This window comes from Anastrepha ludens, chromosome 2 (genome assembly GCF_028408465.1).
Source record: "Anastrepha ludens isolate Willacy chromosome 2, idAnaLude1.1, whole genome shotgun sequence".
NCBI lineage: Eukaryota > Metazoa > Arthropoda > Insecta > Diptera > Tephritidae > Anastrepha > Anastrepha ludens.
This window is the reverse complement of record NC_071498.1, coordinates 105,759,106-105,783,153: the sequence shown is the minus strand read 5'-3', so window position 1 is coordinate 105,783,153 and position 24,048 is coordinate 105,759,106. Positions and strand designations below refer to the sequence as shown.

The window sequence follows — 24,048 nt, the reverse complement described above, 5'->3', positions numbered from 1 at the left end:
TGTTGTATTTTTTTGTAAGCTTCAGACGCGTTGCAAATTCATGGTCAATCCTAAAATTTCCATTTCAGGAATATATGTATAAACGCTTTAAGTGAGGCGAGTGGCAAGTTGCAAGTTTCTTGCCACATGCAACACAGCGGCTCAATAAAGATATCCACGAATTGGTATATATACATACATATATTATACTAGCTATACATATTTCTATACCACACAGCCATACACACGTACATTTGAATACCCAGCAAACCAAAACGGTTAGAAACTAACTTACTACTGACGGGCCATTTTACTTGCTTGAGTACCACGGGTGATCATAAAATTCCCTGAACATATTTTCGAAATACAAATTCATTCCTCAAAAGTGATTTTGTCACCTTCAAAGTGCTCCCCATCAACTGTCACGCACTCATGCCAATGTTTGATCCAGCTCTCCAAACATTTCTGCAACTCTATTTTCGCTAAAACCACCAGAACCGTCTTCGATTTCTCCATTACTTCCTTTCGGTTCTTCAAACGCGTTATCTGTAGTGATTTTTTGTTTCAATCAAACAGAAAAAAATCTCAGGGAATCATATCACGAGAATTCGATGGTTGCTGGATGTTCTTGGTCAAAAATTCACGGATAATGATAGCACTACGCGACGGTGCGTTATCATGTTGCCAAATCGACGAGTTGTTTTCCGACAAATCCTTTCTTTTCTGGTGAATTGCTTCACGTAAATATCTCATAACGCCCAAATAATAGTCCTTATTAACTGTCTGACCTCTGGGCGGCCGTCGTAGCCGAATGGGTTGGTGCGTGACTACCATTCGGGGAAATTATAGAAAGAGTTTCTAATAGCGGTCGCCCCTCGGCAGGCAATGCTAAACGTCCGAGTATTCTGCCATGAAAAAGCTCCTCATAAAACCATTTGCTGTTCTAGTCGTGTTTGGTCTTCGTTAATTCGGAGCTCTCCACACACTCGCCTGATATATGCATTGCGTCTCCAGTAATGATGCTGGGTCGGATTCAGCCTTGGAAATCATGTCTTTGGCGATATCAACACCATCTCTTTCGTGCATGAAAAGGGTCCCAAATACTTACTTTACAGCAACACGGTGCAAACCCAAATCATGGACTACAATATCCTGATGTTTACACTTTATTGATCGACGGCCTGCCCTCTATGGACTCATGATCTCTTCTGAAGCGTCCATGTCACTCGAAAACGGCTGTTTTCTTTAGAGTATCTTTTTAATGCAAAAATTTAATACAAATTCATTGTTGCAAATTCAGATACATTTTTAAAACTGTAAAAAATCGAAAACACGTCCAAATACAGTGCACTCGCGATAACTCGAACTAATTAAAACAGGCGCTGTTCGATTTATCGAATTTGTTCGACTTATCAATTGAGTGTGCTATGTTAAAAAAACAGTCATCGATATCGATTTTTCGATCGATTGTTGAAAATGGAAGCCAGTAGAAAATTTCTGTGGTATAGTTTCGTTATACGAATTACATTTTGGTCCATTGGCTGGATCAATGGTGTCACATTCGGCGGCATAAACATAGTTAAAATTAAACCATCCTCGGACTTTAATTCGATTTCGTTGGGATGTGATGGGGCATTATCAATTAGAAGAAGAGCCTTCTCAGGTAATCCCCATCTTTCAAATTTTTTCTTACCTAAATATTAAAGTCATTTAACTTGGTTAAAAAAATTGTTTTAATGAATCTGGATTTTACCTGCGGCACGAACGAATTATGAAACCAGTCTTTGAAAATCGCCGAAGTCATCCAGGCTGATTTGGAATTTTTGTACTCCACCGGACAGTTAAAATTTTTGAAAACACGAGGATTTCTTGCTTTGTCAATAACGAGAAGTTTAAGCTTATGGTTGCCGGTAGCGTTAGTGCAAGCCATAAATTGCCTTATCTTTCTTTTTTATAAGACTTATGGTGGACTTGGCTACCCCATATTCCTTCGCTAGAGAAGTAACACTACGTCCACGTTTAATTTTGTTAAGGACTTCAGCCCTCTCTTTTAATGTTAAACACTTCAACCTTTTACGATCCATTACTCACGTGCACTGATATACTACAAATGACAAATTTAAAGCAATTTGGTCAATGCAAGATGTTGTTCCCAGAAAACTAACGGGATATTAACGCCGAAATATTCATATGGACAATACACTAGTATACATATAATTTATATACATATACTATTACATATGTATCTATGTACAAAATGTACATGTTTGAAAAGAATGTGTGTACAAATAAATTTGTTTTTTTGTTCGAGTTATAGCGCTTTTTTATTGTTCGAGTTAGGGGAAAAAATGTGTTCGAGTTAGCACGTCGTTCGACTTAGCGGCTATTCGAGTTACCGCGAGTGCACTGTATTAAAAAACAAAAAAAAAATAATTGGCGTGTACTCTTCTCTTAGGTGTTTGGCCGATCTCCTCCCATTTGTGGCGTGCGTCTTGACGTTGTTCCACGAATGGAGAGACCTACAGTTTTAACCCGACTCCGAACGGCAAATGGTTTTTTATGGCAGAAGGGGCGACCGCTACTAAAAAAAAAACTTTTTCTATATTAATTTATTATATTAACTTTTTCTATTATGAATGTCAAGGTGGGAAATTAACTGAAATCAGTTGACTTCGTGCATCACTTGCCGATTGTTTCGAGAACTTTTTGATGAAGGTGGTAAATACCCAAGATCTAGCTTGTTTTTGATTGAATATATGGTTTAAATCAATATTTATTTATTCGTTAATACAATCACTAATGCATCACCTAATGACTGCTCAAGAAGTAGAGAGAGGGACGGCTACATACGTAAAGGGATCCAAGTTATCGAAGACATTTCATTCCATTCTTTTTAATAAAGATATGTGTGCCAATTCTGTGTATCATCCATTGATATTATAAATGTGAATTCTAAAATGCCTTCAAGATCTGAGCTGTGCTGAAAATGTTAAACCTTTTGATTATCTGATAGTTTAAAGTTGACTTAAAAAAAAAGAGGTTGTCTGTAAAGTCGGTTTACTGACGATAGTTTAACGTGATAACGTCATAAGAAAATACTGATTGAATGGTTGCATTTTTCAAAAGAAAATTTTAATTTTATTTGTTTGATAGATATTTTGTATGGATATAGAGAATGAGTTAACATTAACATAACATAACATAACATAACATAACATAACATAACATAACATAACATAACATAACATAACATAACATAACATAACATAACATAACACAACACAACACAACACAACACAACACAACACAACACAACACAACACAACACAACACAACACAACACAACACAACACAACACAACACAACATAACATAACATAACATAACATAACATAACATATCATAAAGCATTCACCAACAGCTTTCATTTGATACCCATATTGTACATACACGTCCGAAGGTTACCCGGGTCCACGTTTTGACCTATATCTCGAGACCCTATCTACCAATAGGTATTCAAACTATACGGAAATTATCTTCAATACCTACTTAACAATGTGTGTAAGTTTGGTTTAATTCGGTTCAAAGACACGGCGGGTCCACGTTTTGGCATATATTTCGAGACCCTAGTGATCAATAGGTATGAAAATTACCCCGTATTAAAGCACTTATCAACAGCTTTCATTTGATATCCATATTGTACAAACACATTCTAGGGTCCACGTTTTGGTCTCTATCTCGAGACCCTAGTCACGGAGCGGATGGAAATACTCTGAACTAAAGCATTCACCAACAGCTTCCATTTGATACCCATATTGTACATACACATCCGAAGGTTACCCGGGTCCACGTTTTGACCTATATCTCGAGACCCTATCTACCAATAGGTATCCAAACTATACGGAAACCATCTTCAATACCTCCTTAACAATGTGTGTAAGTTTGGTTTAATTCGGTGCAAAGACACGGCGGGTCCACGTTTTGGCATATATTTCCAGACCCTAGTCATCAATAGGTATGAAAATTACCCCGTATTAAAGCACTTATCAACAGCTTTCATTTGATACCCATATTGTACATACACAACCAAAGGTTACCCGGGTCCACGTTTTGTTCTATATCTCGAGATCCCAGTCACGGAGCGGCATGAAAAATACTCTGTACTAAAGCATTCACCAACAACTTCAATTTGATATCCATATTGTACAAACACATTCTAGGGTCCACGTTTTGGTCTCTATATCGAGACCCTAGTCACGGAGCGGCATGAAAAATACTCTGGACTAAAGCATTCACCAACAGCTTCCATTTGATACCCATATTGTACATACACATCCGAAGGTTACCCGGGTCCACGTTTTGACCTATATCTCGAGCCCTATTTCCAAAATAAAATATAATCCATGTTACTCGTGGAGGATGTAGCTTTCGAATGGTGAAAGAATTTTTAAAATCGGTCCAGTAGTTTTTGAGCCTCTTCATTACAAACAAACAAAGTTTTCCTCTTTATAATATTAGTATAGACAACATATCTTATAAGGTATATGGTAAATATTAAAATACATTTTTTCCTTCATATATAATAAAAAAATTAATAATTATAACATTAAAACATCAGGTATTATTAACAAACTTGGTTTTATTTTAAATTCTTCAAGTGAATCAAATTAATAATAATCAATAAGAAGGCATATGCAAATACAAATACGTGAATTTATATATGTACATATGCGCTTTCGCTTGCAGTTCATGCAATGCAATGAGCAAGGTAACGACAAATGAGCAAGGTAACACTAATGAGCAAGGTAACACTAATGAGCAAGGTAACACTAATGAGCAAGGTAACACTAAAGAGCAAGGTAACACTAATGAGCAAGGTAACACTAAAGAGCAAGGTAACACTAATGAGCAAGGTAACACTAAAGAGCAAGGTAACACTAATGAGCAAGGTAACACTAAAGAGCAAGGTAACACTAAAGAGTAAGGTAACACTAATGAGCAAGGTAACTACATATGAGCAAGGTAACACTAAAGAGCAAGGTAACACTAATGAGCAAGGTAACTACATATGAGCAAGGTAACACTAAAGAGCAAGGTAACACTAATGAGCAAGGTAACGACACATTTTTTCGTGCGTGCAGCCTGTTAAATCGAATTATAAGACGTTATTACGTCAAAAAATTGTTCGTATGCATATTTTTATACTCATTGTGAGGGTTAATTGGGTGCACATGCGAAAGTGCGCATAGAATTGAAAATAACATCCACACGAAATGAAAATGAAATTTCCTAGCAGGAAAATTCGTCAGACCTCCATGTGCGCTTGCAGCTGTACACCCATACTTGAACATATTCTTAGATTGTATTTGAAAATATACACATACATATACATACATACATTTATACATGTCTTATCATACATATGCATACATACATATACATATATATCCACAAAATGATATAGCTAAACGCGCCAAGTTAGCGCTGTCGTCGAACACTCGCACTTACTACGAGTAAAGTCATTGTGCGTAAAATCGCAATTTTTCACCTCGCTTTGCAACGCAAGTCAAGTGCTGTTGGTCGATTGCTGGCTCCCGGCTGCTGCGTGCTGGCAGTATGCAGCAGTTTTCCATCAAACAGTGCGTACCATAAAATAATAAATGTGAATAAAAATACACCTTGATGACAGTCTGATACTGTAAACAGCTCTAAAGATCCTTAAAGGATGTTTATTTTAAAGGACTTACAAAATGAGGTATTCTCAATTTGGGATAATTCTTGTTAGGGAGCTGCCGAAGAGCTTGCCTAGCAATTTTTGAATGAAAAACAAAAATTGCCCCAAAAATGTGCATTTGCCCAGTTATGAAGCCTCCCAACTCGCATCACTAACTGCTCCGTTCACAAACGAGTGTAATGTTAATTATTTACCCTTTTAAAGAAATCCATGACTTACGTTTTTCCACGCAGCTGCTTCTACACGAAACATTGTGAAACAGTGCCATTATATTAGTTTTGAGTCCTCATTAGGAGGCACAACAAATGCCGAAAACTGGATGTTTTCACTTGGCAGGATGATTCCTGCAGTATTTTCCAATATGTGAAATACTGGCTGTAGATTTGACTCATTACGATTTCTATTTTTAAGTCTATTATGCGCCTACTTCCCTTATTCTATGCAGAATTGTTACTTCATCTGTAACAGCATTTTAATCATACTCAAAAAAGAAGATTTGTTATTATTGTAGGAGCACAAAACGCGCCAAAAATGCTGCAGACGGGATTGTCCGTGGCCGTTAAGAAATCTGAGTCGTTACAGTAGGATAAATTCGACCTTCACGGAAAAAAGAGGTTATAATCATTGCGACTAAGAAAGATGTTAAACTTAAGAGTGCGCGCACAAACTTATTGAAATCACTGTACTTACACACATATACCAGATAAGCTGCGTTACCAATCAAGATTTTCCTATTTCCAATGCTGACGGCAATACATTGCTGCACGTCTGCAACCTTCGAAATCGCCTTATTGTCTCTGTGTTTTTATTTTCTTTTTGCTAACAAATTTCTCTGCTACGCATAACTGCTATCTATTTATTGCTTACATGTCGACGATCCTGTCGCTGCTGTCATTGGCCGTCTTGGGAAATTAGGCAGCAATGAGAGCAAAACCGTCTATTGACAATATTCGATACAAACAAGCAATAAATACTTTATTATCGTGAATCAATTTAAGTATATTTATTTATTTATTTATTTACTTTTGTACGAATATGTATTTATTTGTTTGCATATTTATTTATTTGTGTATTCGGAAAGAGAAATTTCAATTCAGTTTCAAACATCCCCGTTTTCAATGTCATTTACGCCATTTCAAAAATTTCCGAAGGACAACCCATCGTCTATGAAATCGATGTAGCCTGTGCAATGCAATCGAAGCTGTCAATTCTGTCAATTTCCCTCTGTCACGCACTGCAAGTTTTCATTAGTGTCTTCTACCTCGATTTACATAGTTTTATTTGCTGTTGGTACTATCCAGCTGCTTAAAAGCAGTCGACGAGTAGTGATGTGGGCAGCACCTCACCATAAGCTAGCAATCAACAACACCTATCATTCCGTTACTTTGTGTAAAAGCAAAACACAAATGCATCAACGCATGCACAAACATGTCTAATTTTACTTTTTTGTCGTTGTCACTGAGCACTAGTCGGCAAATACAGTAAGCTTATTTCTTTGTATATACATAAGTATGTATGTACGAGCATATAAACATGTGTTGGCGTCAATTGGTGTGGGCTTCCACCTTTTACAGCAACGAGTAGCTTCATCAGTTAAAATAGAGATGTAAACAAATCCTATCAGTGAAACCAGGGTATTTGTGTCCATTAAAAGAAACAACAGCCACGTTGCAAGTATGTAGACCTTTGTCCTGTGTACACACCTGAGTGTATTGATTTTAGCTACGTACATATGCACATGTATGTTTGTATATATATGTATTTGCTTTGTTTTTGTTTCCATGTGCTCAACAATGAACTACGAGTGCCCGATGATGAACTTGATGTGTAATCTATACTACATAAAACTGATTTATGTTGCTTTATTTGATGCAGTACTGCAATAATGAAAATGTCTTTTGTCTTTAAATTTCAACAAAAGAGAATTTATTTTGTTTTTTTTTTGCTTCAAATCCGTTCTTTAATTGAATTTTTAAGCACTTTTCAGAATTTTTTGTTCTTAAAAACGGGTATCTTTATTGTCGAAAACCGCCTTGTGTGCGCTTATGCCAATTGTCCAGAAACTGGGGATTAGCCAGAAAACCATTGGAACCATTTGTATATGGATAATTATATATGTATAACTATTTTCATTTCATCTTTGAAATAAAGCGAAGATGAAAATGTTTTATTTCACCTAATAGATTCGCATTTGCAATTATTGGAGGCTAATCGACCAAATTTTGGAATATTGTGCCTATGTATCAAATTTTTCTTTGTATTGGCGTGGCCAACAATATTTTTCACCAATTTCGCAATAATTGGATGGTTGACAATAGCTGCGTTTTTTTAACGCGCATGTGCGTCTGCGCTTAAAATTTCCATGAAGCAATATTTCCGACTTCCGCTCTATGTTCCGACTAGGAGCGGCACTAAATTGTAACGTTACATTAATTTTTTGTTGTATTCAATTTATTTTCAAGGAAATAAAATTAAAATAAGCTCACAGTTTTATATGAGCTTATGAAATAGTTGCGGATGAAATCGGTGTTTTCAAGTTTTGTTATGTAGTTTTTATCGGCTTTTTGCTATCTGCTTTATCAACCGTAAATATTAAACAAAATGACAGCGGAGGAGACATACATCGATATCGTGCAATACTCTTTCAGAATTGAGAAAACAATTAAGATAGACATATCAATACACATTTTTCAATTAATTAATCATTTTTCTTACCGGTTGCACGGATTAAAGGCAATGGTCGATGCGTGTTTGCTGACAGCTCAGATATATGTATGTATATATATCCGAGAAAAAACACGACTAACGGTGGCGCAAAATTAATCACCCTATCGGAAGATTTATAAGTTTAGCAAATAGCGTCGCCTGTAGTATACAAACATATAAGTAATGGAGCCCGTAAAGGTCAAAACAAAGATTTCCATCCTCCAAATGTGTTTTTTTTTTAATTTAGCTAAAAAGTTATTAAAAAAGAAAACTCGATGTTTAATTTTGCGCCACTTTGTAAAACTGTTGCTTCGAGAGCTTTAAGTGGATTTCAATCACGGTGAAAATTTCGTTCCTCACGATAGCTGAAGGCCAAAACCTCTTAATCTATCATTTTTGGTTTGAAATGTCTCAAAATTAATCAAGGCGAATTCATAGGAGGATACTTCGCTAGAACAACAAAATAATTTACATCTATCTTGTTTTTGCAATTTGGTGGTTCGAATGTCAACATTTCAATGAGAATGTAAACAAACAAATAAAGCAACAACAAATAAGACAACCCCCAAATCTCAAGAAGACAACAAATCAGTTGCTATAGCAACGTCACCTTATGTGGATTCGCATTGGAATGAATATTTCTATTGGTGATGAAAATTGTAATTAAAACAATAAAAACTCTGCACAATCTTTTATACTAAAGTGCAAATGCATCTATTTTCAACTTGCGTGGGAGGCACTTGCCTGCAACTACGTGCTAATCTTTGCAAGTTTAAGATAAGTTTATAACAATCGGGCTGACAAAAGTGACAGTCCTCCCATCCAAATGCGGCTCGTATACAATTACAAGTAGTTCGTGTACAATAATGCGGAAAATTTTCATGAGAAAACCCGTAAACAATGTCGACAAGCTGCGCGATGCCACGAGTCAACGATATGAAAACATTAATAGTATAGTTGATGATAACATGCATCATCTCATTGGCATTACAAATTGACAGGCAGTCAGACAAACAAACAGACAGACGGACAAACGTCTTGGACTGCCTAACTGACTGACTGGCTTTGTTGTCATCAACTTGTGAGCTGTGCGCAACAGATCGGGTCAACAACACATCCGCCCGGCCTTTGCCAATTCATAAGCATACAAATGCAATACATACATACATACACATATATACAATTTTATCACATATGTACATATGTACTAAAGAGCAAAGACTATGAGACATTACACTTAAAGGAATATTAATTTAGACAAATGCATAATTGGCCTCCCGCACGGTGACCGCCATTCGACGTCTTCCCTCTGCTTGTTTTTTGTTTTTTTGTTGTTGGGTAGACAGTTGGAAATGCATTTCATAATTTCTTTTGTTCGCTGTTAGTTACTGAGCTCAGACGAACGACCCGACAATTAATTAATGATCAGAGTACAATGGCATTTTAAGATGTAATGCCCATTTGGGAATGTTCTCCGAGTTAGGTAAGAGGAGGAGTGGAGCGTGGGCTGCAGCATCAGTAGTACACACTAATTGCATTTAAATGAATCATTGCGACACTAATTGTCACTACTCCAAATTACTTGTACAACTATGGCATTTATGGATTCCGGACATGCGCTTGTGTAGATGAGCTGAATTAATGCGATGTTGATTGCTCGGAAATGTTTTTTTTTTGTGTTTTTGTTTGTTTTGTATTTGGTTGTATCAATAGCTGCCATAAATGTACCAAGATCAGGGTTAAGCAGCAGCAACTTTTATTGGACATTTCAATCACAGTAGGTTTTTGATCGCTTTATTGTTTTTGTATACTCATATTAGTGACATTGATTTTTTAAGTATTTTACCGCTCACTTTGTACATCCAATTTTGAGCTTGATCAATGTCGAATGCGTATCAGCGGCAGTGATGACTTTACGAAACTAAAATTTTTTCTATAAAAATATATATTTTTACAGTATAATGCCAGTTTGTTTATAAACATATATGTATATACATACGTATGATCATTAAAATACATAGGTAGCCCCACGTTCATACGGCAAATGCATGTTTTTTTACATTAAAAATATCAAATATGCAGTTGTATGCGATAATAAAATATAAATAATAAATATAAATAATAATTCATAGATCTGTGGTCATTTAAAATAGGTACGAAATAAAAATAGATAATGTTTTGGGTCAATATCTTGAATAAAAAGCCATCGAAGTGGCATATTCTCCTCAGCAAATGGTATCATTCCTTCTTGAAGTATGTTATTGTAAATAAATATGCCCATTATTTTGGTTATGAGGAGAATAGGTCTTATACCATAGTCTATAACAAGATAAGCATTGCTTCATCGCATCAAGTCCACAATATAAATTGTGTTCTTGAGCAAAACTTTTTCTCTTCCATAAAGAGGAGCTTTACGAGCTATTCTGCCTGGTAGATTCGTGTTGTAAATCGACGTCATACAATTCTCGCTGATACTACGTTGTTGATTTCAGTTGAAATGATCTGAAATTATCGCTCTTGGCAGGAGTCACAATTAAATTTTCTGTAGTGCAAGTCGTTTTATTTTTGCTATGACGTCGTCCTGGGGTTTTTTGGGCTTAAAGGCATTTACATACAAAATTTTTCGAATGTCCAAGTGATTCAGCGATAAATTTATGCATGTTTTTTTTGTTTCCGCTTCTCAACTATGCAATGCTGCGAATGACCCAACTTTGAAAGAAATTCGTATGAATTATTAGTTATTAATTGAACTATCTAATTCACTTCTTATGTTATATTCACTAATTTTCACTTAATTAAATAGTTAAAATGCAAGAGTTATCCTTGAACTACAATACCTATTTTAGTGGGTCGCAAAATTGCACCTTATGAAAATAACCGAATCTGTGCAACCAATAACGCTATTCAATGTAACGGCTTTTTTAAATTCACAATGAAACAGTGATACCGTTGTAAAAAAAGTGAAATTTTAATTATAGCTTTAAATTTTTACGAGCGGGTCAAGGAAATCGTTAGATAAAAGGCAGCGTCCCTATTTTAGTGACCGTGTGTGTATATGTATACAATTTTTCTACCCTACTAAGAAGCATTGGGTCTTGTAACTATGGGTCCTGCGTAATGACATAATTTGTTACCCTCATTATCTCGTATATGTTTCTCGAAAAATCTCAATTTAATTCTTATCGTTTTTTAATTTTTAACCAATCAGCACGAGTATCTCTTTGAAATTTGGTTAAATTATGTAGGCTCCAACGAGGACAAATTCTTTTCACTTACAAATATTATGTATGATGTAATTCATGCCTTTGATTGTTTCGAACGAGGAATGGGGCTCAAAGTACTAAGCACAGTTAGTTTACTGCTTTTCTAACACGCCTTTCCCTTTTGGGCCCACACCGTCGAAATCGTTAGATGAGGTTGACGGTGAGGACCGGTGACTTACGGCGTTTAGTTGGGCTTTGTAAACTGGTACAACAGCAAGAACGGTTAGAATCTTATAGTAGTACACATATCACAAGACGATCTGGCATTATTAGTTATTATCAGCGTCGTCTATGTTTCCTAGCACAATAATTTATTTTGAACGATTTTTACGAAGGACGTCCACGATTAACCACATTAAACCATTCTTAGACAACGGCAACGAGTGTTGCTTCATTGCCAAAAGTGGAATTAAATTTTGTATGCTGAAACTGCCGGAAGCAGGAAGAAATAAATGAAACACGTAATAAAAGTGAGCAAGGAAACCTTTAAAATAGGAGAAGCAGAAGTGAGGTTTATTCAATTTGGATTAAACAAACATTTTTGTTTGACTAATCTTCAGAATATGGCTAATGGAATATGTATTAACGAGTCGGTCCGACTCGTGCATGCAATGTGTAAATTATGAGAAATATATAGTTCACGACAGGCTTCTAGCGGAAGACGCTTAGAACTTTTTATGCCCCCTAATGCATACAATTTCGGTAAGTAAGTGTTCGTAATTATTCGATCCCTCCCAATTTTGTTGATTTTTTTAACTATAGATTCACTTTCATGGCACGTGATAGGTGGGTCTAGAGTCAGGCTACTGCGAAGCATTTTATTTTTTAGTCCGATTCAGTTCATACCTGATATATACCTTAACTACCTGACTACCGTTCTGGGAAAGTGAGCTCACTGATAGCGCTGATGTCGCATCAATTAAAGCAATTGAAGACGATACTATATTTCACAAAGTATCCTGACATCACTAGGCCTCACGGTGCTATTAACACAAAGAAGCACGCCACATTTCCCACATTCGAACATCAACTGGCCTTCCAATAATAGGCAATACGCGCCTGCTTAACTAAGTTAGACTTAAAGCAGTTCGTGAAGAATTTGACCGGATGATAAAGCTTGGGATCGCTTAGGTGAATCGAAGCCATATGTAGATTACCGCAGTTTGAATGTTTGCACTGTGCCATACAAATATCAAGTGCACTGCCTAGAAGACTTTACCGCGGCACTAAAGCGCACTGCTCATACTGTCAATCCAATCTTTCAACTCATTAGTCGTCTTTGGGTGGTTGGCGTAACATTTATTATTCCGATTATTCGATTTAAATATTTCCAGACTTTTTTGAAATTAAAAACGACCCATTTTGTAAATATCTTACCATAAATTAAATTTCTAACATATCACAGATGTTTAGCTCCCAAAGTTAAAAAAATCGTTGCTTTAAATTCCAAATGCTAGATGAACCACCCTTTACATATGCAACAGGTTACTTGTTTTTTCACAAGTCGCTAATTGGTTGGCGAGTCGAAAGCAGTGATTATGTCATACGAATTATAAAAACATTATTTGCTTATTTATTCCTTTTCGCATGCATGCAAATTATTTTCTATCTTCTTTCCGTTACTTTGTTTATTTTGACTCCGATTAACTTCATTATTCATTTTTTGCTTTGTATTTTCTTTTCAACTAAAAGCCAAAAACCTTTTGTTATTAACTGTTTGTTTGTGCTCTTCAAGTAGATGTTGAATTAATTTATTAACGCGCGTAATTTGTTTGCTTCGCTATTAAGAAATCTGTGTGGAGTCCGCGCATTCACTTTCAGCCGATCTCAGCTCAGCGACAGGTGTGAGTGTCATTTGGTCAAGGTTGAAGTAACACTTTCATTGCTTGAGAGAGGGAGTTGAAAACTTCGTTTAATGTGTATTATTTCACTATTCAGATTACTTACATACGTACTCATTGTTTTGTTTTTTACTTGTTGCAGAATAAATACGGACAAATTTATTTTAATTAATTATTACAGTACTCAGTTATTTGAATAGTTTCATTTTAGTCCAGTCAAGAGGTGGTTGGAAATTCTTCTCCGCTCATATTTAAACCAAATCATTTTTAACTAGTATTTGTAACCGTCGTATCTTTAAATTCGTTATCCGAAGTGCGGCCGCATTGGCAGAGTAGGTGTCTTATAGTGGAAGACTCTTCCTTGTTCCTGCAGGTTCTGTAGATGGGCGATTGCATGTCAATAGCGATGTGCTTAATTTTCGGTACCCAATACTTCAAAAAAATTTTGTTAGTCGATACGGATTCAACACTTAACCCTCATGGTTGCTGACGTCCACCAAATAATGGGAGAGCCGGCATGAAAAATATTCAATGCAAAATGTTGAAGAAAAGAAGGGTTTTACATATTTACAGATATTTTTATGAGGAGCTTTTTCATGACAGAAATACACTCAGAGGTTTGCCATTGCCTGCCGAGGAGCGACCGCTATTAGAAAAAACTTTTCCTGCATTTTGGTCTTTCACCGAGATTCGAACCAACGTTCTCTCTCTGAAATCCGAATGGTAGTCACGCACCAACCCATTTGGCTACGGCGGCCGCCACCTTCTCTACTACCTTCCATAAATCTCTAGAATTTTCTGGTTTCCGTTTAGAAACACTTTTTTGGATGTCAGCCGACAAGTTTTCTATGGGGTTGTGGTCGGGAGGCTGACCTTAAACCTTAAACCATTCTTATGCGGCCATGTGGTCTGTTTATACAGCTGTCTAGTTTGCAAATCGATCGAAGCATCGCTTGGTACATTAGTAGATACACGGTATTTTTCACTGATTCGCTGTTGAATGTAACCCGAGAAGTTAATTTAAATTTTTTGCAAAACATTTCTTTTAGATATTTTTTAACCTAAAAATTGTTAAAATAATAATAACGGTGATTATACAACAGTCGCTGCTGCTGATTGAGTTTGTACGTGACTACTATTCGGTTGAAAAAACCTTTTTAGCAGCTGACGCTCCTCGGCAATATGTTGGCTGGTTTCTTTCATGTTAAAAAAAAAGCCGAACATGCGCTAAATTGACAAAATGCGCAAGACCGTCAGCGAAAAAATAAATTCTTAAAAATAAATGTGATTTTCGACTTATTTGACAAAATGTAATAAGCTATAAATCGGCTTACTCGAAAATTTTCTAAGAATTCTGAGTAAAATGCTTTGCCGAATTTTTATAAATTTTCTACAAAGTTTTAAACTTTGCGTTATATGGTTTTGTTGTAGTATGAATTATAAAATAATTGAAATTAAAAAAAAGGAAAAAAATAGTCAAAACTATCCAATATGTAGCGTCCATTTTCTTTTGACGCTGACATTACGTAGTTAAAAAGATTTTCTTATATCCATATCTTCTGCTAAAAATTAATAAATAATCGGGACTCTGAACCTGGTGGTAGGTAGTTTGGGCAATAGCCTAGTGCTCTCCTAGCATTCTAGTTATTACGTTTATTACAGCCTCAGTAAATTCCACATCCTTCGTTCATCGAGTATTCACCAAAATGATCTTGCTACTCTGCAAATGCCCAGAGTAGTTCAACTGCTGTTAGTTGCTGCTCAAAATATTTCCACAATTTGGGCATGCAGGCAACTCAGAGGGGCTTGTATGTTTGAACTAAATTCCTCAATTGCTACCACACATTCGCTTTCTTCACACATTCGCTTTATCGCTTTCCGGAACTTCTCTTAGTCTCGAAACTGGGCTTAGGAAACTTTAAGGTGGATGGATAATATGTAAATTGCTGAGAAAACACGTCATATCCTATGCCAATCTGCCTTTTAGATTTGCTTATGAAAAACCGAATCGCGTCATCTTTTAAAAAGATGCCAGATTCCTTGTCACTTCTCTCAGAGTTGTTGACGTCACTCGAAATAAATAGTAAAATTGAAACTGACTTTGATTTGAATATAATTTTTTTTTGTAGTACGAGTAAGAACATGCATGTTCCTACGTTTTACTTCAGTTCTGCTGCGTACGAATTTATTCAAATTTATTTGTTTTTGAATTTTTCTATGCATGTGCCAAGTGAAAGCCTGCAGTTACACATTGATTTATACGTACATATTTGTAAATATACCACATATACACACATATATATATTAAACATACCTACACAAATATTTTGCTGTTGGCAGCTCTGCGGTAATGTTTTTGTCGTGGCAACAATCTGTGCGTCGCAATCACCTCCGGCAGCCGCAAAATTGGCGCCCAAGTAGTCAGGTTTTTAAGTTGAATGGTTGTGATGGTGGCACTGTCGGTGTCTGGTGATCGACTCCCTTTGTCTGCAGAAATTCAGCGACGATTTGTATGCACTTGTTGTTTCTATGCTTTCTTGTAACGTTTGAGTTGCTCACAGCCAACTATCCAGTCAGCCAAGCAACCAACCAACCGAGCAATATTGTCAGTGGCCGAGCTGCCAATATTGCACTTGTCGTTTGCATTGTTGGCGTGTCGCCGTTGTTAGTTACTGCTGGCCGTTACTTTGCTGCTGTTGATGTTGCACGAGGTAAAAACCACCACTCATCTTAACTGCCGTTATAATATCTTAAATTTGTGTTTTCTTTGTTGCTTCGGTTAGTTTTGCGTTGTTTATTATACTTAGTTTTTAGTGTTCGGTTCTTTAAGTGGTGTACTCGTACATTCATGGTTCCAAATTTGTTTCTTTAGGTTCCAAGGCACGTCGATTGATTTATCGGAGTTTAGAGTACTCAAAATCTGTCGTTGGAAAGTGTCATAGATTCTGAACGCATCCAAACAAACCGAACCAGATATGGTTGAAATGACCAGACCTTTTGGTAATATTAGTCGATGGGACAGCTTAGGACGCAGAAGTTAAACCGAAGCTCCTCTCTTAAGAGTTTATGAATGACGTCACACTTCTGCCAGTCTAGACAAAACCAAACGTTTGACGTCATTAATGTGAATGACCACGCGGAAAAGTCTGCAGAAAGAACATTTACAACCGTCTTACCAATAGTGCTCCTTTTAGATCCCTTTTGCAGTCTTTTGAAGGCATGTATGCGTTGAAGTTGTATGTGTGCATGAATTGAAGGGGAGTGGAGCAAATACCAGAAGCCGAGTTATATAAAGTAGGAGTAGATATTGAGGGAGTCGGTAGTATAGACGCAAGATGTACAGAATACAGAGGTGTGGACAATATCAGACCGTTAGTCGGCTCTCAGCGATTTTTAAGGAATGATCAAATCAGGCACTTAACTTCCCTTTGCTCTTGGAATGTAGGCATCTACGATTCAAGCGGAGGTGTATGCTGTTCAAGTAGCAATGAAGTTTCTTGTAGAAAACAGGTGGGGAGGCGGATCTGTCTGTGTGGAACACTTTCTCTGCAGATGTCCGGCTTTGGCGGCTAGGCGCTTGAGATTCCTCAGCGTCCCCTTTGGGGATGACTTGATGAAATTCTCCAGCCTAGATCCCTTTTCTCTCCTCCGCTACATCAACAGCACTGGATGGCTGTAGACGGTCTTATCTCCTCCCTTAATCCTTTCACAGGTAGTGGTCCACTTTATGGTATCAAAACGGCACGTAAGTGCTACTTGTAGCGTACCTGGGGTACTCTTGCCATCTTACCTACCTACCTACCCTAACGATATCTCAACGAAGAAAATGTTTAAGAATGAAGCAAGCGAATTTGAACTCAATATAAATAAAATATCGAGAGCCGTCCCGAAACCGTTTCATTTTCTAGAGTTTTCTCTAATTTTTCAAAATTTAAATATACTATTTTTCCAATATGCCCCTAAACTATCCCGAACTGTTGGCCAGTACACTTAGTTCTTCGAAAAAACCATGGCTTAGATTGTCGAAGTCTTCGAACAAATGCCCATCCACTTATCTGAAGTGCATTATTTTACCATAAGCTTGGTAGTCATTCTGAGATTTATTAGAATAAAATGTATATTTAGTCATATTTTTAGATTCTAAAATTGCGATCCGAGTTTTATTGTATTATTCGGAAGGTGGAATCATCTATTTTTTTTGTATCAAAAATAAAGCTGATTTTTCGAGTTTTATTGTTTCGCTTTGTTCGGCCCGACATATGAATTTATTTTCTGAGCGAGCAATTAAAAATCGAAACGTGATTCTTGTAGATATCCGTCAAACACTTTTGTAAAAGATTCATAAAAATCATCAAAAAATATGCACCTCCGTAGCCGAATGGGTTGGTTCGTGACTACCATTCGGAATTCACAGAGAGAACGTTTGTTCGAATCTCGGTGAAACACCAAAATTAAGAAAAATATTTTTCTAATAGCGGTCACACCTCGGCAGGCAATGTCAAATCTCCGAGTGTATTTTTGCCATGAAAAAGCTCCTCATAAAAATATCTGCCGTTCGGAGTCGGCTTGAAACTGTAGGTCCCTCCATTTGTGAAACAACATCAAGACGCACACCACAAATAGCAGGAGGAGCTCGGCCAAGCACCCAAAACGGGTGTACGCGCCAATTATATATATATATACATATGTACATATATATTTATTTATATACATATAATAGTTATGGCTACAAATTGGTGAGCATAATAGTCCTCTAAATATTGGGAGCCTAGTATTCAAAAGCTAAGGAAAAGACTGGAAAAGCTAATATACTAATACCTGAGTAACTAATTTGATTAATTTTGAACTAAGAATATACCTATCCATAGGATCAGACCAGCAGAAGCTGTAGAGATGAGGTAGAATACCTACAACCAGGGAGTGACTCTTTTTTATCGAAAATTTTAAAATAATGATAATTTTTGCGTAGCTTATGATTTTTCCCTTAGCTTTTGAATACTGGGCTCTCAGTTTTATAGATATGTCAGTAGCATAGGACCCCGATTTGAAAATCACTAAAAAGGTGTGCTATTGTAAGTTGAGCAATGACGCACAAAAGTGCAGAATTCGTTAAAGATTTTAAAAGAAAATTAAAATGAACGCAGTCAATACTCAAATACCACAAAGGAACTAAGTTTAAATATCCAGTTTTATGGAGAAAAGCTGCTCAAAATTTTAGACAGGAGGAATCGCACGTCACCCACCCTATTGGTTTGCAACTACATTAGAGCAGCCAATATATCATTGTTACTGAATCTATAAATTTTTTATGAAAATGTCAGCAGTAATTTTTAAGATGAAAGGGCTATCGACAGTGAAAGGAATATATTTAGTTTGTAGACTTTAATGTTGACTGCAGAAGAAAACTTCCAAGCGGGATCCATGTACATACATAGTATGTATGTAAAATGTAAAAGAGTACTATGAGTAAGTACCTTTGGATGTGCCGTTGTATTTACTCATTCATTGAACTGGAATTGTAAGCGGTAACATTTTTGTTATTTTTCTATATATTTTATGTAGATATTGGCGCCAAAGCAGCACAGCAGTTGAATTTCAATTTTTGTTTTTGCAGGCATGAGTGGCAATTACTCATCATTAGTGCTTATAAGCCCGTGCATACGGATCAACTTGCAAATAGTTGCATATAGTCCCGAAATTCAAAAAAAGCGTTATTTGGTAATATCGCTTATTATCACGGAAAATTGTGGGTATTTTATTATGTTCTTTAAAAATTTGGGACTTTATTTAAAAAAACATTTTATATTTACGGCTGTCTTTTGCCTCTAAACTTTCGCATCTTTCGATTAGCGCACGGATTCTAATCCGGAAGAACTCCACATCTTTTGAGGTGCTATATGAGTCCATACGTTTTTTGACTTCTTTATAAGAATGAAAAAACTGATCAGCCAGAGCATGTGCCGTCGCAAGAAATAGATACTTATTATTGGAAGGAGACACATCGGTAGAGTACGGCTACTGACGTAAAGCCTTCCTTTTCAATGCTAGACAATAATATAGTTGTACCGCTCTGGATACACTGACTGGTCGCCTGTTAGAGTTTCACTACGTTTTAACATTGCAAAACTACCCATTACCCATTATAATAATAATTATTAATGTTACCCTTTTTATCATATGAAAAAAAATATTAAAAGTTGAATAATAAATAAAATTTATTAAAGTTTTGTTCTTTGATTTTGTTTTATATTGTTTTACCTCCGACTTTCAAAACAATAAAGTAAATTGCTTTAAAACTGAATCAACAGTTAAAGATGATATAAAATGTCTAATTTTTAGCTGACAACTTAATAAATGCTGAGTTACTTAATAAATCCGTGATGTCCTCCTGGAAGATCTACTTTTTATTTCAAAGCAAAAGTATCATAGCAAGTCTTAAAGCATTACTACATTTAAGCTTTACAAACAAAAATACCAAGAAATATAAAGAATTCAGTAATTAGGTTATCAATACGAGGGGTGCCTTTTATATGTCGGGATTTGGCAACCCTGGGGTTGCAATCTGGCAACTGACAGCTGTATCGCAAAGTTTGACATTTTTTGGCTTTTACGTACTCAGAACGTTTTGAAATACCAGCGCTATTTGTGTTGTTTACAGCAACTTAAAATATTAATCTCGGTCCAAAAATGGAATTAAATCGTGAACATGTTCGTGCGATTATTTTTTACAACTTTCGACGTGGATTAACTCAGCAACATTGCATGGATGAACTTAATTCATTTTTTGGCGATGAAGCTCCATCAAGGACCAGTGTTTATCGATGGTATGGTGAATTCAATCGTGGTCGTAGTTCACTCCAAGACGAATTTCGTGAAAGTCGTCCAAAATCAGTTGTTGTTCCGAAAACCATTGATGCTGTGCGCGAACTGATATTGCAAGATTGTCATGTGACCTATCGTGAGATTGAGACAATCTTAGACATTAGTGGGACCAGCATACATTCAATATTGCATAAACATTTGCCTGTCCAACAAATTTGTTCGCGTTGGATCCCACACAGGCTCGTGTCGATTGGTCGATGGAAATGCTCTGTTTTTTCGGAAAAACTGGACATGTCGCAACCGTACCACTAGAACAACGCAGAAAAGTAAATTCTGAGTGGTACACAACCATTTGTTTGCCAGTTGTCTTCCAAGAAATTAGGAAAACCAATCGCCAAAGACGGATCACTCTTCACCAGGACAATCCGAGCTCTCACACATCGGCTCAAACAACTGCATTTTTGAGCACCCAAAACATCGAATTAATGGGTCATCCGCCGTATAGTCCTGACTTGGCACCGAATGACTTCTTTTTATTCCCGTACGTAAAAAACAAACTGAGAGGTCAACGTTTTTCGACACCTGAAGAAGCGGTTTCGGCATTCAGAATGCATGTTTTGGAGGAGGTACCTCATTCAGAGTGGCAAAAGTGCTTCGACAATTGGTTCAAACGCATGCAAAAGTGTATAGATCTCCATGGAGAATATTTTGAAAAACAAAAAAGTGATTTTCGATGTTTAAAATTTGTTTTTGTTCTCTAATCCCGACATATAAAAGACACCCCTCGTATATGTATAAGTGGCAAATTCACGAGAACGGTTAAGTTAGAAATATATATATAAATAAGTATACTTACATCGACCTTTTTTAAATATTTTCCTACCTTTTCAGAAAAGGGATAAAGTCATGCCTATTTTCCCTTTACTTCCAAATTGCATCAATGGATTAAGCAGCATCCGAAATCCGTTGCCAAACTTTACACATCCTTTTATTATTGAATCATGCATATCAATTATTATTAACGCAAGTAAGAGCGAAAGTTTTATTTTCAATGTCTTTATTTGATTGGGATTTTTTTTATTAAACAAATGTGTGTTTTTTATAGTATTTTTTTAGAGCATTGAACATATTTTCTATGAATTTTTCACTTTTTGTAAATTAAGTTTAGTAAGAAAACCCTTAAACATTTACTTATTTCATATATTAATATTTATTAATTATTTATTAATATATATGACAGCATTTTATAAAAGGGAATTTCTATTTTATAGGTGTTCTAAGTATGATATCTTAAACCGGTTTACACATACTTGTATTAGCCTCAGTTTGTCTTGTTATACAAGGTGAAGTCCAAAATAAACAAAACTGTCGTCATCCAATTTTTTTTGTTTGAAGGTACCATCTTTTTAATGAGTTAAAGCTGACTTTCAGTGAAAGCTTGGAGACATTTCGGTTCAGTGGAAGCGAACTTATTGCGTCTAAAGTGTCAGTATGTTTGTGTCATAGGTACAAAAATGAGTTTCGAATAAAGAGCTAATATCAAATTTTGTTTTAAAATCGGTAAAACGTTTACCGAAACATTTGAATTGTTGAAAAAAGTTTATGGCGATGATTGTCTATCTCGTGCGAGAATTCATGAGTGGTTTACACGTTTCAGATATGATTGTGAGGACATAAATGACAATGAACATGCGGGCTGCCCAAAATCAGTAATCACCGAAATCTTCATCGAATTTGTTCTTAAATTCAGCAATGGTTAGATAAAGATGAAACACCAGAACCGACCCCTAGAGATGGCCTCCACCCCAAGAAGATTTTCCTGTCTATTTGGTGGGATATGGCCGGTATTGTTTATTATGAACTTCTAGAACCAAACCAGTCAATAAAAGCTGATTATTATTCCCGTCAGCTATCAAACATGAATGAGGCACTTAAAAAAATCGACCGTCTTTAGTGAATAGACGCAAAGTTTTGTTTCACCACGACAACGCAAGACCTCATACCGCAAACATTAGGCAAGCTGAACGAGCTCGGATGGGAGCTAATGCCGCATCCACCATACCCTCCGGATATTGCACCTTGTGATTGTCACATTTTCCGTGGACTTCAATCCCATATGAGTAACAAGAACTACTCCTAAAAAGAAGCTATAAAAAGGGATATCGGAGCGTATTTTGGCTCCAAGGACAAAAAATTTTTAAAGCAGGAAATTAAAAATTTGCCTAAAAGTTGGGACATTGTAAATAATGAAGGAAAATATATTATTGATTAATAAATACTTTAAACATCTTTTTTATTAATTTTAAAACCACCTTTAAAAAATGCACGAACTTATGGACTGACCTGATATTTCGAATTTCTTTGCTCGATTGACATACATACATACATATCTTCATGGAATTTCTTGGGGGAAAAATTATATTTTCCATATTTTTATCAATAAAGGCGTGTAGGTAGTGCATTTTTGAAACCTGAAATTCCTTTCAGATACATCGTTTTCCCAATTTCATGCGCCTTCTCCGGTCGAACCAGTGTTTTCACGTGTCCATTCATTCGATTATAGTTTGGCAATTACGACGGCCTCTTGGGAACGCAAGTTTTTGCGTCACTTTGCGAAAAAAGAAAAATAAAAGAAAAACGGCAGCACGGCGACTACGATTGCTTTAAATACAGTAGCGGGCACTGATATGCGGACACTTCTGTAGTAGCGGTCAGCTGCAGTTGAATTTTCGCAGAGTCTAGCAGGCTATGCAATTTGGTTTTGTGCTACTTACTTCACATATCCCTTTTTGTTATTATGATATTTGAGTGTGCGATTGTTAAGTCGTGAAAAATTACAAAATCAGAAAAATATGAGCTACTGTGCAAAAACTAAAATTTTAACTTTGAACCGCGAAAATCACAGCCGTCGTGAAATTAGTGCTAAAATTAGATTTAGTAAGGTTATGTTTTTCGCTCAAACCAAATTTCACTTTCAAGCAGCAAAAGTGTTAGCTTAAAAATATTCCAATTGAAGGCTATTAAAAATTTGAAAAACTCATTTAATAATTATATTACAACTTCCACCAAGTACTCTATATTTTTTTTAAATTTTATATTCAAATAGTTAAGCCATACATATGTATAGGTATACATATACAAAGTGATACCCTATCGGAAGGTTTATAATTTTTGCAAATGGCGTTACACTTCAATCATATTTGGCACTTTTGAACTAGACAGCTGCAGTATACAAACAGACAAACAATGGAGCACGTAAATCAAAATACAGATTTCCATCATCATAATTAATTTTTTAAATATTTAGTAAGAAAATTACTCAAAAACAAAATACTTGATTAATTTCGCGCCACCTTGTATATATCCATTCCTAAAATAATTTTCGGCATGGCCTCAGTTGCACAAAAATACAATAAAAATTGCGTTCATTTTTGAGTGTTCGAATTTCAGTGTCCGCTACTGTACGTACATGTTGCGATTGCCTTTCAACAACTGGTACCAGTGAAAACCCATTTGTACAAGTACTAGGACAAAGCCGTTTTTGCTATTGTTGTAATTTTTATTTTTCATATGGGGGTCTTGACTGCGGTCTAGCTGGTTGGCTCCAGCTGAGCCAACCTAATGACTTGCTGCTGGTCTGCCATACCTACCTCGCACGTTTCACTAGCTTCCCAGCTGCATCGCACGCTAATGGCAGCTCATGT

At 36.1% G+C, this 24,048-nt stretch overlaps 1 protein-coding gene across 25 annotated transcripts in view; it reads left to right on the top strand.

Annotated features, from left to right (window-relative positions):
* Positions 1–24,048, top strand: part of LOC128855034 (F-actin-monooxygenase Mical) — a 205,449-nt gene that overhangs the window by 77,067 nt on the left and 104,334 nt on the right. Inside the window, exon 1 of one of the 25 annotated variants that reach the window (XR_008453678.1) lies at positions 7,317–7,386. The exons of the other annotated variants lie outside the window; for them this stretch is intronic. The gene's annotated coding sequence lies outside the window, so the exon portion shown is untranslated. Of the gene's footprint in view, positions 1–7,316; positions 7,387–24,048 lie in introns of those variants that run through there. 25 annotated transcript variants of the gene reach the window in all.